This window comes from Eumetopias jubatus, unplaced genomic scaffold (genome assembly GCF_037043125.1).
Source record: "Eumetopias jubatus isolate StellerSeaLion01/CBP00866 unplaced genomic scaffold, mEumJub1_p1.0 scaffold_2, whole genome shotgun sequence".
Classification (NCBI taxonomy): domain Eukaryota; kingdom Metazoa; phylum Chordata; class Mammalia; order Carnivora; family Otariidae; genus Eumetopias; species Eumetopias jubatus.
This window is the reverse complement of record NW_028274808.1, coordinates 72,850,489-72,864,818: the sequence shown is the minus strand read 5'-3', so window position 1 is coordinate 72,864,818 and position 14,330 is coordinate 72,850,489.

Below are 14,330 nucleotides of genomic sequence, written 5' to 3'. Positions count from 1 at the left end.
TCAGGGGAAACCGGCTACCAAAGAGCCTGGAATTTCAGAATTTCAGAAAGGCAGTTTAGAAGACAAGTTGACGCTGGTTGAGCCTTGAGAAGGAGAGCCCAGTTAGGAAGCCATTCTAGTAATTCGGGTGACAGATGACAACCGCCAGGGCTATGTATTAAATGACCGTATGTGCAAGTTGGGGAAGAGGGACGAACCCAGGCGAAGCTCTTCTCCCTGGCGAGGTGAGGTGGTGTGCTGGCAATTTGCTTCTTCTGGGTTGCAGCTTTTTTCTCTCCTGGACTGTAAGCGGCGGAGGCTCGAAACTACGTTTTCCAGGCTCTTTTGCAGCCCTAGTTCCAGACTTGATTTAGATTCTGCTACCAAGCTGTTCGTCCAGGAGCTTTGGGATTTGGAAGTGAGGTGGAGGCTGTCCTCCTGCCGTTCGGCGTGCTGGGGAGGAACGGTGGAGCGGTGTGTGTTTCCAGTGGCAGATGCCCCCGTCGCGGTTCGCTTTGCAGATCGCAGTTGTGGAGGCAGCGGCTGTGCTCCGAGTAGCGCCCGCACCTGCCCGGTGGCTGAACTGCGGCTCCTGGGGGTGACTTGGAAATCTCAACCGTCCCGTGGTGGCTCCTGACTTCGAGCTCAGTCAAGCAAATCGTGTAAGCACTCAGTTTCCCGTGTTAACTCCCTTCCTGCGGGAAGTATCTAGAATGGCTTCTGTTTCCTGCACGGAAAGGGTGGGTGGCTTCCGTCTTCGGTGCGGGGCAGCCATCTCCACCAAGTTGCAGGCCACTTTCATCACTCACTGAGTGGTCTGAAATTTTGAAAACCTTTGTGCAAAAGTGAGCTGTAAGAGCGAAGGCTGTGTAGTTCAATGTAGATGAAATGTCAACTATATCTAGGAGAAATGCTTAAAAATTTGGAAAAGAAATACCATTATATCCTTACCTTGCATGAATTATCAAAACGAAAACCCCAGATGGATGAACCAATGTTAAAAGTTGAACACATGCACATGTACACCCCGAGAGGGGCGAATAGTCCCAGGCATAAAGCGAGCCTCAGAATGTCAGAGCATTATAGGAAACGGCCCAAGCTCCCTTACCTTCTCCTATGGAAGCCATCTCCTTACATTTTCTTGCTCTGGAACAGTTAGAGAACCCATGGCTATTCTCATGGCAAAGCAGAAAGAGGACGTTTCCTGCTTCCCGCTGCTTTTGGTTGGAGGCTCAGGGCAAGGAGAAAACAACGAGCTTTTCCTTTTCACCTAGATTTGTCGAAATTTACGCAAAATACTGCATTTCAGGGATCACTGTCTCCAAGTTGCGTTTTCTCAGAAGCCCTTGCCAGGCCAGTGATTTCTCCCCAGCGAAAGTAAGGATCCTTTCAGGAGGTAATCTTTTTAGAACAGTTTTCTACCTAAGTTTTCCTGCAGGGGGCAACATCCTCCAGTTTATGAGGACAGAAGAATGAAACCTTGCAGTATCAGCCCTCTGGCTTGCTAAGGATTGCAAGTGCTTTTTTGAAAATAGAAAGTTGCAAATGCATTTGCTTGCTTCTTAGTCTATAGTTCTTGGATGAAGGATAATTATATCTTCATGTTTTTTTAATAAAAATGGACTTTAAAAGAATGTGTGTTCTTTTAAGTCAATATCGGTTGACCATATGTGTAATATTTATTGTACACACAGTGCTTGGAGGGCCCACATAATCTAAAAGGATAACTGACCACGTGCTCTAATTTGTCTGTCTGAAAAGCTGGTTCTAGAGCTGCCAGGACAGAGGACAGAGGAAAAGGCAGAAGGAATGAGATATTCGGGAAGGAGTATAGTGGGGATCACCATTCCTCGTGCATTTCGTCAGTCAAAGCTTACTGACTGCCTCTCATGTGTGAGGCATTGTGCTATGTGCTAGGGATACAGAAGAGAAAACTAATGTTTCTGATCTTGGGTTTAAAGAGAAAGAAATTAATGTTTGGCAATAAAGCATTTTAAAGATTTCTTTCAATCTGATTTTAAAAATATTTGCTTTTCAGAGAGATCAATGGGGCATATCATTGTCCTCTCACTTTATCTTTGGGCCTCGAGAGGAGAGGTCACTTTTACTCTCTTCGTACTTCACCTGGTTTTCCACCACCAAATGGCAGCACCCGGGGAGGCCTTTGCCAGATCCTCCCTTGCTTTGACTTTCCTGTAGCACTTGAGGCCATTTCTTTTTTTTTAAAAAAGATTTTATTATTTATTTATTTATTTATTTAATTTATTTTAATGAGGGAGAGAGAGAGGGAAAGCACGCAAGTTGGTGGAGGAGCAGAAGGCAGACCCTGTCCTGAGCGTGGAGCCTGTCGAGGGGCTTGATCCCAGACCCTGAGAACACAACCTCAGCCAAAATCAAGAGTCTCATCACAAGGAGAATTTTGTTTTTATTTTCTCTTTTTATTGTATCTATATGAGAAGATAGACGGAACACTGAACTTATTGCAATCATTTCCCATTATATGTAAATCAAACCATCGTGCTGTATACCTTACAATGTAGGTCAATTATTTCTGAAAAACTTGGAAAATGTTTCTTTTTATAAAAAGGAGGGGTTTTGGAGCTAGATCACCTACTGCCAACACTTGTTTTTTTGAGTTTTTGATTTTAGCCATTCTGACAGGTACAGGGTGATACCTCATTGTGGTTTTGATTTGCATTTCCCTGATGATGAGTGATGTTGAGCATCTTTTCATGTTTTCATATTTGCAAATATCTTCTCCCATTCCATAGGTTGCCTTTCAGTTTTGTTGGTTGTTTCCTTTGCTGTGCAGAAGCTTTTTATTTTAATGTAGTCTCAATAGTTTATTTTTACTTTTGTTTCCTTTGCCTCAGGAGACATATCTAGAAATGTCAGAAAAATCACTGCCTATGCTTTCTTGTAGGCTTTTTATGGTTTCAGGTCTCACGTTTAGGTCCTTAATCCATTTTGAGTTTATTTATGTGTATTGTGTAAGAAAGTGGCTCAGTTTCATTCCTCTGCATGTAGCTGTCCAGTTTTCCTAACACCATTTGTTGAAGAGACTGTCTTTTCCCCATTGCATATTCTTGTCTCCTTTGTCGAATATTAAGTGACCATATAATCATGGGTTTGTTTCTGGGCTTTCTATCTTGTTCTCTTATCTATGTGTCCATTTTAATGTCAGTTCCATACTATTTTGATTACTGCAGTTTTTTAGTATAATTTGAAATCTGGAATTGTGATACCTCTGGCCTTATTTTTCTTTTTCAGATTGCTTCAGCTATTTGGGGTCTTTTGTGGGTCCATACAAATTTTAGGATTGTTTGTTCTAGTCCTGGAAAAATGCTATTAGTATTTTGATATGGATTGCATTAAATCTGTATGTTGCTTTGGGGACTATTGATATTTTTTTTTTTTTAGATTTTTATTTATTTATTGAGAGAGAGAGAAAGAATGGTAGAGAGAGAGCATGAGAAGGAGGAAGGTCAGAGGGAGAAGCAGACTCCCCGCCGAGCAGGGAGCCCGATGCGGGACTCGATCCCGGGACTCCAGGATCATGACCTGAGCCGAAGGCAGTCGCTTAACCAACTGAGCCACCCAGGCTCCCTGGGGACTATTGATATTTTAACAATATTTTTTTCTTCCAATCCATGAGGTGGAATATCTTTCCATTTTTTTTTTTTGTCATCTTCAATTTCTTTCATTCATGTTTCATAGTTTTCAGAGCACAGGTCTTTCACCTCCTTGGTTAAATTTGTTCCTGGATATTTTATCATTATTGGTGCAATTGTAAATGAGATCGTTTTCTTAATTTCACTTTCTGCAGCTTCATTATTAGTGTACAGAAATGTGGTGGATTTCTGTACATTGGTTTTGTATCCTGCAACTTTACTGAATTCATTTATCAGTTTTAGTAGTTTTATGGTGGAGTTCTCGGGTTTTCTGTATATACTACTGTCATGTCATCTGCAAATAGTGAAAGTTTTACTTCTTCCTTACCAATTTGCCTGCTTTTTCTTCCTTTTTCTTGTCTGATTGCTGTGGCTAGGAATTCTACTACTATTTGAATAAAAGTGGTGAGAGTGAACATCCGTGTGTTATTCCTGACCATAGGGTAAAAGCTCTCAGTTTTTCACTATTGAGTATGATGTTAGACCCTGGGTTTTTCATAAATGGCCTTTGTTTTGGTGAGGTGTGTTCTCTCCAAACTTGCTTTGTTGAGGGTTTTTATCATGAATGGATGTTGTACTGTGTCAATGCTTTTTCTGCATCTGTTGAAATGAAATTATGGTTTTTATCTTTTCTCTTATTGGTGTGATGTATTGGATTGATTGATTTGTGAATATTGAGCCACCCATGCATCCTGGGAATAAATCCCATTTGCCTGATTCCCAAATCTTGAGCTCCCAGAGTCCCCTGAACTCCCTGAACCTGAACTGTCCTCTCCCCCTATTAATAGCTAGCATTCTCCCTTTGTGGAAGGTGATGCAGAGGCACCCCCTTGGGCTCTTCCCTTGTCTCTCCTCCTGGGCACAGGGCCTGCATCCTGAATTAAGTCTCAACACCACCCAGCAGGATGGGCCTGGTAAAGGAGGAAAGAGAATGTACCTCAGATGTGCTGCGACACAACACACATTGGCAGGTGTCAGGAGAGTATGAATGAGATTGGGTTCTGAGGTGCTTGATTAGTGGAGAGTATATTGGTGTGTGGGTATTCTTTGATGATACAAGGTTTAACACCTTGGCGAGGAATCCAGAAGATGTTGTGAACTTGCTACTAGGGTGGTCTCTAGATACTGGATGGTGGGGCTTAAGCTGAAATGTGAAGAAGGGGTGGCAGGTGGTCAAGCAAGGGAAATTGTGGGGTGGGTGGAATCAGGGACAGGGCAGTATTAGGAAGTTTCTCCTGGGCTTCAGGGCTGGGCCTCACTGCTATTGAGGTCACTGCCCAACCATAATTGCAAACCTCCTGTGTCCCTCAGAGACTCTGCTCCTCAAACTCCTGCTCACGAAGGCATGGCCTTGAAACTTCTAGGAGCTTTCTAACTCTGGAAATCTCAACCTTGCTTTATTTCAACATGGCAGAAGCCAAGATAAACCTGCTTTGGGCTTGCTTGTCAGGTGTCTCTTTAAGGTCAGTTTCTCTGTGGATCCCTCTGTGCAGATGCCCTGGGAAGAATTCAGACCTGAGCATCAAAAGATTGTCATCAAAATTATGTTCAGTCACCTCCTCTTCCTATAGAGGTTACCCTCTAATGATTATCTTAAAAATTAACCTCTTATCACCTCTCGTTCTGTATTTTTTCAGTAAGAGAATGGAAAAGGGCTTTAGGCTGGAAGGAGATTTCAGACAATGTGAACAGTCTCTAAAAGCAGAAGAGACCTGGAGATAAAAAATACGGTTTGAGGCACTTGAGAGCCGGAGGGTAGAGTGTGATGGTGGGATGACGAGTCACAGGGCATGATTGCTAACACAGGTGGATGACGCAGGGCTTCCTAAACCAGACTAAGTGTGGGGTATCACCCAAGGTGGGTGGGACGCAAAGGAGGGCTTTGTTTGTTTTCACCAAATTATTCCTTACTATAGTCTGGAGAATAATTTGAAAGGGAGGATTTTATAGGCAACTTTTATTTATTATTTTATTTAACGTTAACTTACCTAAGTTAACATTCACTTCATAGTTGCTAAAGTAAACAAATATATAAGTAAATAAACATTTAAAATTATAAATATATATCAATGCTGTAGGTGCTTCATAGATAATAAATTATATCTTTATAAATAAAAAAATTGCTAAGATTTATTAGTTAAGTAATTTTTCACTAGAAAGCCCGTGTTAAGTCATTGTGGATGAGGCTTGTCAAAATAGCAGACAAGATCCCTGCCCTCCATGTGAGGGAGGCTTTGTGGCCCAGTGAAACCATTGTTAAAGCTGAGCCTGGGCCTCTGTTTTTAGCTAATAAAACGAAAATGGTAACAGGCATAATGACCCGGAGGTTATGTAGATTAAAAGAGGAGCTGGAAGAGTTGAAGGATGCAAGGTGAGGTGGGTACTGCACAAGGTTCCAGCCTTGGCGTTGGGGATGAACATGGGGAGAAGCAAGGGTCATCAGGTGTGTGGTGCAGGGATTACGGAATTACACAGCACCAGGGGCGAGAAGAGGGTCAGGTTACCTCCTCAGCCTGGAGTACTCTTGGCCTTCCTTACCTTCCTGTCAAAATTCTATCTTTTACAGCTCACCTCAATTATTACTTTCTCCGAAAGCCCTTCCTGATTCCAGGTTGGAATTGGTATCTCTCAATTCATTGTGTGCATGTCTATCTTACTACTTAACTCTTCCTCCTCGATATGAAGCCAGCTGTGAACATGACTGTCTTCACTAAATTGAAAGCAGGAATCAAAAAGTTTTTCACTAAATTGAAAGCAGGAATCAAAAACTTTAGTTTTGCATCTTCCATTGCTGAGCACAGCCCTTCATGCCCAGAAAGTGCTTAAGAAGGATTTATTTATTTAATTGGAAAGTGACCGAAATCCCCGGCTGAAAAATTGGTGTCGTAGTGGACTTGTGCACAGACTCAAAGTCCTTGTCCTTCCCAGTGTGCTTTGCAGAGACTTTGCTAATACATGATTCTGCATGTTTTGCAAGGTCCATTATTAGTACCTGCATGATTGCCTTTTCCTCCTGGCCTTGATGTTTTAGTTTTATGTTTATCTTGTTCAGCTGTAATACATTGATTTTGGTAAATTTTCTGAACTCTGAACTGAACCCAGGCAGGGTACACATATATTTTTAAAGGTAGATTCTTAAAATAGATGATGAATATGCACAACTTCTCTATTACATATGGAGCTCTGTGAAAGGGGGCAATTATAAAGGAAAATGATTGGTACTAGATTCTCCAAACTGTAGGAATAGACTCTTAGTGTTCAGAATGTGTCTTGAGAATTCTTCATAAGCAAAGGGAGGCCTGCTGTATAGGTTATGAAGTTCAGTAAACTGTAAGGATTGTGCAAGCAGTGTTGTGTAGGACTCTGCTTTCATGTTTCTGAGTGAGCCAAACTCATGCTGGCTAAATTTCTGAATATGTCACCCTGAGCTTCGTTCTTCTTACAGCTGTTGAGTGTGATAGAAACTCACACATCCATTACAGATGAGCAATGCAGGAATTAAACTTGACTGATTTCCATAATAAGTAAAATTAAATTCATTCTATGCAAGAGGAATAGATCCTTAAGGAGGTTCAAGTTTGCATATAAATTTAGTGATGTTATTGGGCTCCAGTAGGCAGATAAAAAAATTCATTGATTTGACATTTGATTAACATGTGTTTCTTCTATATACCTTTTTTAAGTTAAATTTTTTCTTCAAAAAGCAGAAGAAATCCTGTCAATTGACCTGAAATTCCAAACCAACAGCCATTTTTCATACACACGAATGAAGCTTTAATTATTTAATAGCAATTAATAATTATGTCAATACAAGCAGATGCTTTGCCTCAGTGAAAGTAGTGCTCTTGCGGGCTTATGTTTGTGCATACGTAATTTCACAAATTGATTAATTTTATGGTTTTTTAAGTAAAATCTGCTTTAGTGAATAAATCACTCTTGAAGGAGTTTAACCTGTAAACATATAGCTGCATTGGCTTTCTCTTTACTGAAGGCATGTGTACAAGCGGGCCTCCAAATCACAGTGTGTACAAAATGTGGCAATAAAGTCATGAATGATTATTATAAACAAATATTTCTTTTTATTTTTTAAAGATTTATTTATTTATTTGAGAGAGTGCGTGCGCATGCGAGTGGAGGAGGGGGAGGGGCAGAGGGAGAGCGAGAGAGAATCCTCAAGCAGACACCCTACTCAGCGTGGATGCCCGACATAGGGCTTGATCTCAGGACCCTGAGATCCTGACCTGAGTTGAAATCAAGAGTGGAACACTCAACCAATTGAACCACCTATGTGTCTCTATAAACAAAGAGTTCAAAAGTTGTATTCAAATCCACTGTATGGGCCATACAAGAAAAATTAACCTCATTATTTCACTCATTTCTTATTTATAGCCTCAAACATGATTATTCAAGTTTGTTCAACTCATCCATCCCATTACCTCCAGATGACCTTTGGATTTTTCAAAAACCACACGCATTCTCAATGGATTAACACCATCACTGAGACTATCTTCAAAGCAGGCTCTGTTTCTGACTCATCTTACTGTATAACATATTGTCTGTCTTATGGTATGGCTGAACAAGCAAATGAAGAAGTAGCTCAGGAATTTCTAAACCTCTTCAGTGCAGAGAATGTATCTTAAATTTCTGAGATATCACATAATTTAGCAGTTGTGCCTCACACCTTAATATTATACATAGGAAACCACATTCTATTTTGAGATGGAAATGAAAACCCATTTATGGAAGTCTTTCTACCATGTGTGAAAGATTTAGGTGAAAATGAGTCATAGCCAAAGCAATATAATACTAACCCTTTTCAGTAAAATAGTACTTTTTGCTTTTCCAAGGTCTTTAAAATGCATTACTTCATTTTATCCTCATGACAATCATGTAATATGAGCAAAAAGTATAGAGGCAGAGGAGGAAAACTCCATCTAGCTTTTCTGATGGAGACTAAAGCTTATGTAATTTTGGGGGTACTCGGTAGGAAAAAGAACCAAATTGTGTAAGAAAACATTTATTTGGAATGAGGAAAGAAGTCACAACAAATTAAAAACTTAAAAAGATGATAAATACTGTAATCATCTCCAAAACAAGAAGTTAACTATAGTTTTATTAATGAACTACCTGATGCATATCTGTAGGACATCTTCCCTATGTTTCTGGCAGTATAATCTTTGATTGCCTGTTTATATGACAACAATTTAATATAATTTTTATAGAGATATAAGAAAGGTAATTCAATCTTTCTTTTAGCCTGGTTGATTCTTGTTTTTACGACTGATTCTAGGGATGCATAAAATATGTGACTTTACACACAGTTGCATTTGTGGTTTGCAGACTGCTGCAGGATTGTACCTCAAAAACCCTAAAATGATGACAAATGCTATTGTGCCTCATTCTTAACATACAGAAAACATTTGTGGCTCATTGATATCTGCATACGTTGGATTATAAAATATATTACTAACAAGGGAGAACTTCTGTTTTGACAGAAGTGTCCTCTAGAGTGTCCTCTAGCAAGTTAAAAATTATTACTATATTTTTATAGTAACTAAAACCATTTAAGTAAAATAATTATGTAAATTACACATAAATTAAACATCATCCAAAAATTAAAAAGAAAACTTTATATCACACAGAAAGAGGTATAGAACTTGAGTGATTATTTAACTTTTCTACACCCTGCTTAGTTCTAAAGAAGTTTTAGACAGTCCTTATTGATTCATAGAATGGACCCTATGAAATACATTTTAAATAGATGAGGAAATGAGGCAAAGGAAGAGAAGGCCAGGGGGAAGTCAAATGACGCCAGGATAGTGACTTTGAACAAAGAGAATATACTAATGATCCAAGCCTCGTGCACTTGAATACTGTGTTGGTTGAGCAAGTTACTCAACCCCTCCAAGCCTTTGTTTTTCTTATCTGTAAAATGAGGACATTAGTAATAGCTATCTCATGGAGTTTTTGTGTGAAGATTGAATCACTTAATACATGTAAGCTACTAATATTAGGTCATATTATTCCTTAGTTGTAAGCTTCAAATAATGACTAAGATTTAATATTAGCAACTCCTTAAAAAAACGATCAGCAGACAACTGACTTTTTACAGTGTAGCTTGTTCTCTCATTTTCGAGTTTCTTCAGAATAATAGAACAAGGGCAACCTAGGTTGCCCTTGTTCTATTATTCTGAAGATAATTTTCCTTTGTGATAATTTTCCTTTGTACTGCAGCAATAACTATGTGGTATCTGTTTGAAAACAGCTCAAAGGTTTTGATTTAGTTTGAAGTTGAGTTCTGTCCCATATCCACCAAATAGTGTAAAATGCTCTCTTTCATGGCTACCTGCATCCATTAGCCAAATTTCAGACAAGGGGGAAAGTGGAGAGAGACATAGAGGGAAAAATGTGTGTCTGTGTCTTTTTCTTTGTTATTGTCATGCAGTCAGTGGCTGTCTTATTGATTATTGTTTCCCAGGACCTCCAACAGTGCTAGAACAAAGTCTAGGCACTCGATAGATATTTGTTAGGCTTGAAGTTAGTGATTGAGAATGTCAAATAAGAAAATGCGTGAACAGTTGGTTTGGTTTTAAAAAAATCTATTTCTAGCCATCTTTTCCTAGATAATTGAACACTTTATTATCTTCTAATGGAGATACTGAAATAAGAAACTTTGCAATTGATTTTTAAAATCGGATTTTACTGATTGATGATAAAATGTCTTTTCCAGAAGGTGTTTATGCGAATGGAGTGGAGGAGGCAATTTAAGAATAGGTAAAGTTTCTGCCAGTTACTCTGCTCCTTTCCAAGCCCTTATCTTTACCTGCTTATTCAAAATGGACTGCTGGCATCAATGCTCTTGGGTTTGCAGGAAAAGAAAAAAGAGTCAAAGTCCTGGAAAGGCAGCTTGTCTAGAAAAAGGAGCTGACATTGGAACTGTACACTGCCCTTTCCCTCACCTCTCATTGGCTCAAGCTGTCACACGGCAACACCTGGTTGCAATAGAGACTTAGAATCGCAGTCCTTGGCTGGGCAGCCAGGTGTGTGGGAAGAACAGACTTTGAAGGGATATGTTTGGCATGACCATTTTAAGCAGCATCAGTGGATTTCGTATTGAAATTCCTCAACACAGTTGTATACCATTTTCTTTTCTTTAGGGAGTAAAGCTTTAGGGTATTCAAAAGAATCTCAAGTGCATGACAACACTGAAGAGAGCATCCTGGTGAGAGTAGATGGTCAGTAGATGGTCTTGGATACTGCTAGGTATCCAAGAAAACATTTCATCTGAACTGCTATGGGAAGGGTTAACTTTGTTAGACTAGTTTAGCCTTTACCTTAACAAATTTAGAGATAGGTACCTTGGAATGGTGTATTGTCATAACAAAAAATTGATGATATGTTACATCTTGGCAGACGAGTGGCAGGTGATGAGGAAATAGGTATTGTAGTCTGGAATGCCACTGGCCATTTTTCATCACATAATGAAACGTGTGGTAAAACTGCCTATTTTTTAAAAAAATTTTTATTATGTTAATCACCATACATTACATCATTAGTTTTTGATGTAGTGTTCCATGATTCATTGTTTGCATATAACACCCAGTGCTCCATTCAGTATGTGCCCTCTTTAATACCCATCACCAGGCTGACCCATCCCCCCACCCCTCTCCCCTCTAGAACCCTCAGTTTGTTTCTCAGAGTCCATCGTCTCTCATGGTTCATCTTCCACTCCGAGTCCCCCCCTTCATTGTTCCCTTCCCGCTATCTTCTTCTTCTTCTTTTTTTTTTTTTTAACATATAATGTTTTATTTGTTTCAGAGGTACAGGTCTGTGATTCAACAGTCTTACAGAATTCACAGGGCTCACCATAGCACATACCCTCCCCAGTATCTATCACCCAGCCACCCATCCCTCCCACCCCCCAAAACTGCCTATTTTTAAATAAAATCTCTTTAAAAAAAACTAGGAATAAAAGAGAAGGTAGCATTCTTATTCTCCAAAATAACTAAGGCTAACATCACACTTGATGGTGAAATGTTGAATTCTTTCCCTTTGTGATCAAGAAGACAAGCATGTTGCTCTCACCACTTCCATTCAACACTTTACTCGAGATCCCAGTGAGTTCAATAAAACTAGAAAAAGAAATAAAAGGTACGAGGATTAGAAGGAAGAAACAAAACTGTCATTATTCAGAGTTTGGTGAGAGTTTGCAAAAACAACAGACGTGAATTGTACTGTACAGATACCGTACACAAAACATCAAAAGTATGGAGCACTTTGCAATAAATCCAACAAACTATGTGCCAACCTCCTACAAATAATCTGAAAAGACTTAAAGAATAATATAAAAATGGAGAGTTATGTACTATGCTCATAAATTGAAAGACTCAGTACTATATGGACATGACTATTAATTTAGAGGGTCAATGCCATCTGAATCACAAACTACAGAAGGCTTTGTGTATAACTTGGCAGGCTAAGTCTAAAATTTATCTAGTACACAAAAGGCCAAGATTGCCCTAAAGAAGAACAAGTTGGTAAGATTTGCTTACAGCGATCAAAACTTTTTTTTTTTTGACAACATAGTAACTTAGGCAACATGGTTTTAGAATGAAGATAGACAAATCAGTGAAATGGACTAGAAAGCCCAGAATCATATCTCCATACACAAGGGTATTTGATATTTGACAGAAGCAGCATTATAGATCAGTGGAGAAAGGACATAGTTTATAATAAACGGTGCTGAGACAATTTGGTATCCATGTGGAAGAACATGAAACTTGATCCTACTTCATCCCATACTTAAGAAACAATTCCAAGGGGATTAACCTCTTCCCATATTTTATTGATTCTAAGAGACACATTTGAAACATTCAAATATCTCTTTCTCTGAAATCAGGATGTTTTCACCATCAATGCCATGTCATAGTTTACTTAGCTTATATAGTCTTTCTTTTTCGTGTTGAATATATTAATGGTGGATCTTACATTTGATGACTTAGGTTTGATGAAATATGGTGTAACCGTTTGGGTCTGATCAGGAAAATAAAAGTCAATCAGTATTCCAAGAATGAAATGTTTTACTACAGAGAATTAGAGGCTTCCCCTACCATTGGGGGGAGTAGGGAAGTGAAGAGCCGGGAAGTTGTTATTGCTAATCTAACACAGCACTGCGTCAGAGCTCACCTGTAGGCAGCTGAAAATCGCAGGAAACTTCAAGAAACCACTGACCATTCCCTCAGCCTGCAGCTTCCCAGGAAGTCAATATCAGTGATCTCAGGTGCCCAGAGATTTGCATAATTTGAAGACATGCATTCCTATGACTCTCTGATGCTGTTAGCAAAGTATTATAAGAAAGAGATATGCTCAGGCTAGAATTTGGTCCCCATTGTAGATTGTGTGCATATTGGGAAGGATGTAGCTAACATACATAAGCTGCTTTCTCATTTATACCTTTCTGGACATGAGGAGCCACTCTGGACCAGATGGAAAAGTTGCCCATCACTCAGGGATCCTGAATTTTGATCTGGCCACAGTAACTGGATGGGACTTTAGGTATTTTAGGAAAAGGGTAGTGTGTTGCCTGTGTGGGTAGAATGGTGTGTTGTATATTTGGGTGGACAGAGGGGCAGACCACAGCCGAATGCACATTGTCTCTTTCTTCCTGGATATGTGGTAATTTATATAGAGACCATATTTCTCAGTCTTTCTTGCAGATAGCTGTGGCCATGTGACTAACATTGGACCGAGGAGATCTGGGAAGAATAAGTGACATTTTCAACTTACATCTCTTCTCCAACTTAAGGACTAGTTACTTTTCCCAGACAATGGTTCTTTTTCCCCCTGCAGGAACTGGAACCCAGACATGCCAGACCTAACTATGACCTTGAAGACAAGGACAATGCCTTTGTGCATGACCAAGCACATGGCAGACCCGTAGATCTCGGAATGCCCATGTGGAGCAGAGAGGTCTTGCCAGCCTAGAGCAGCTAGACTATACTGTGGTAGGGAAATAATAATCTATCTTTAAGCCATTCTATGTTGGGGTCTCTGATCTATCATGTCAAAATTATAACCATTGACAGATACTCACAATGGATGCGGTTTAAAGTTATTTTCGTAGTTATTTTACCGCCCAAGGAATTCAGCAATAACTTTTTAGTTCTGGAGATCATTTTAAAATGAGCAAATCCAGGGCACCTGGGTGGCTCAGTCGGTTAAGCATCTGCCTTCGGCTCAGTCATGATCCCAGAGTCCCAGGATCAAGTCTTGCATCAGGCTCCCAGCTCAATGGGGAGTTTGCTTCTCCCTCTGACCCTTCCCTCTCTCGTGCTTTCTCTCACTCTCTCTAGATAAATAAATAAAATGCTTAAAAAAATAAAAAATAGAATGAGCAAATCCAAAGCCTTATACCTGAATTTTTTCCATGGTCCTAGGTTTTATATGAATTCCTCTAAAGCTTGTAATCCCATCCCAATAGATGGTTAACTCAGACAATGTGGATTGTTTTTCATAGAATATCTTTACAAACAAATCCAGGGACATTGTAGAAGCTCAATAAATAGTCTTTAATTGATTAGAAATGTTGTAAGTAGACCAAATACTGTGGTGTTGCAAAGGAATTAAAAAAATTAAACAATGAAAAGGAAGAGAGCCCTCTTCAATTTTGGATAAAGATGT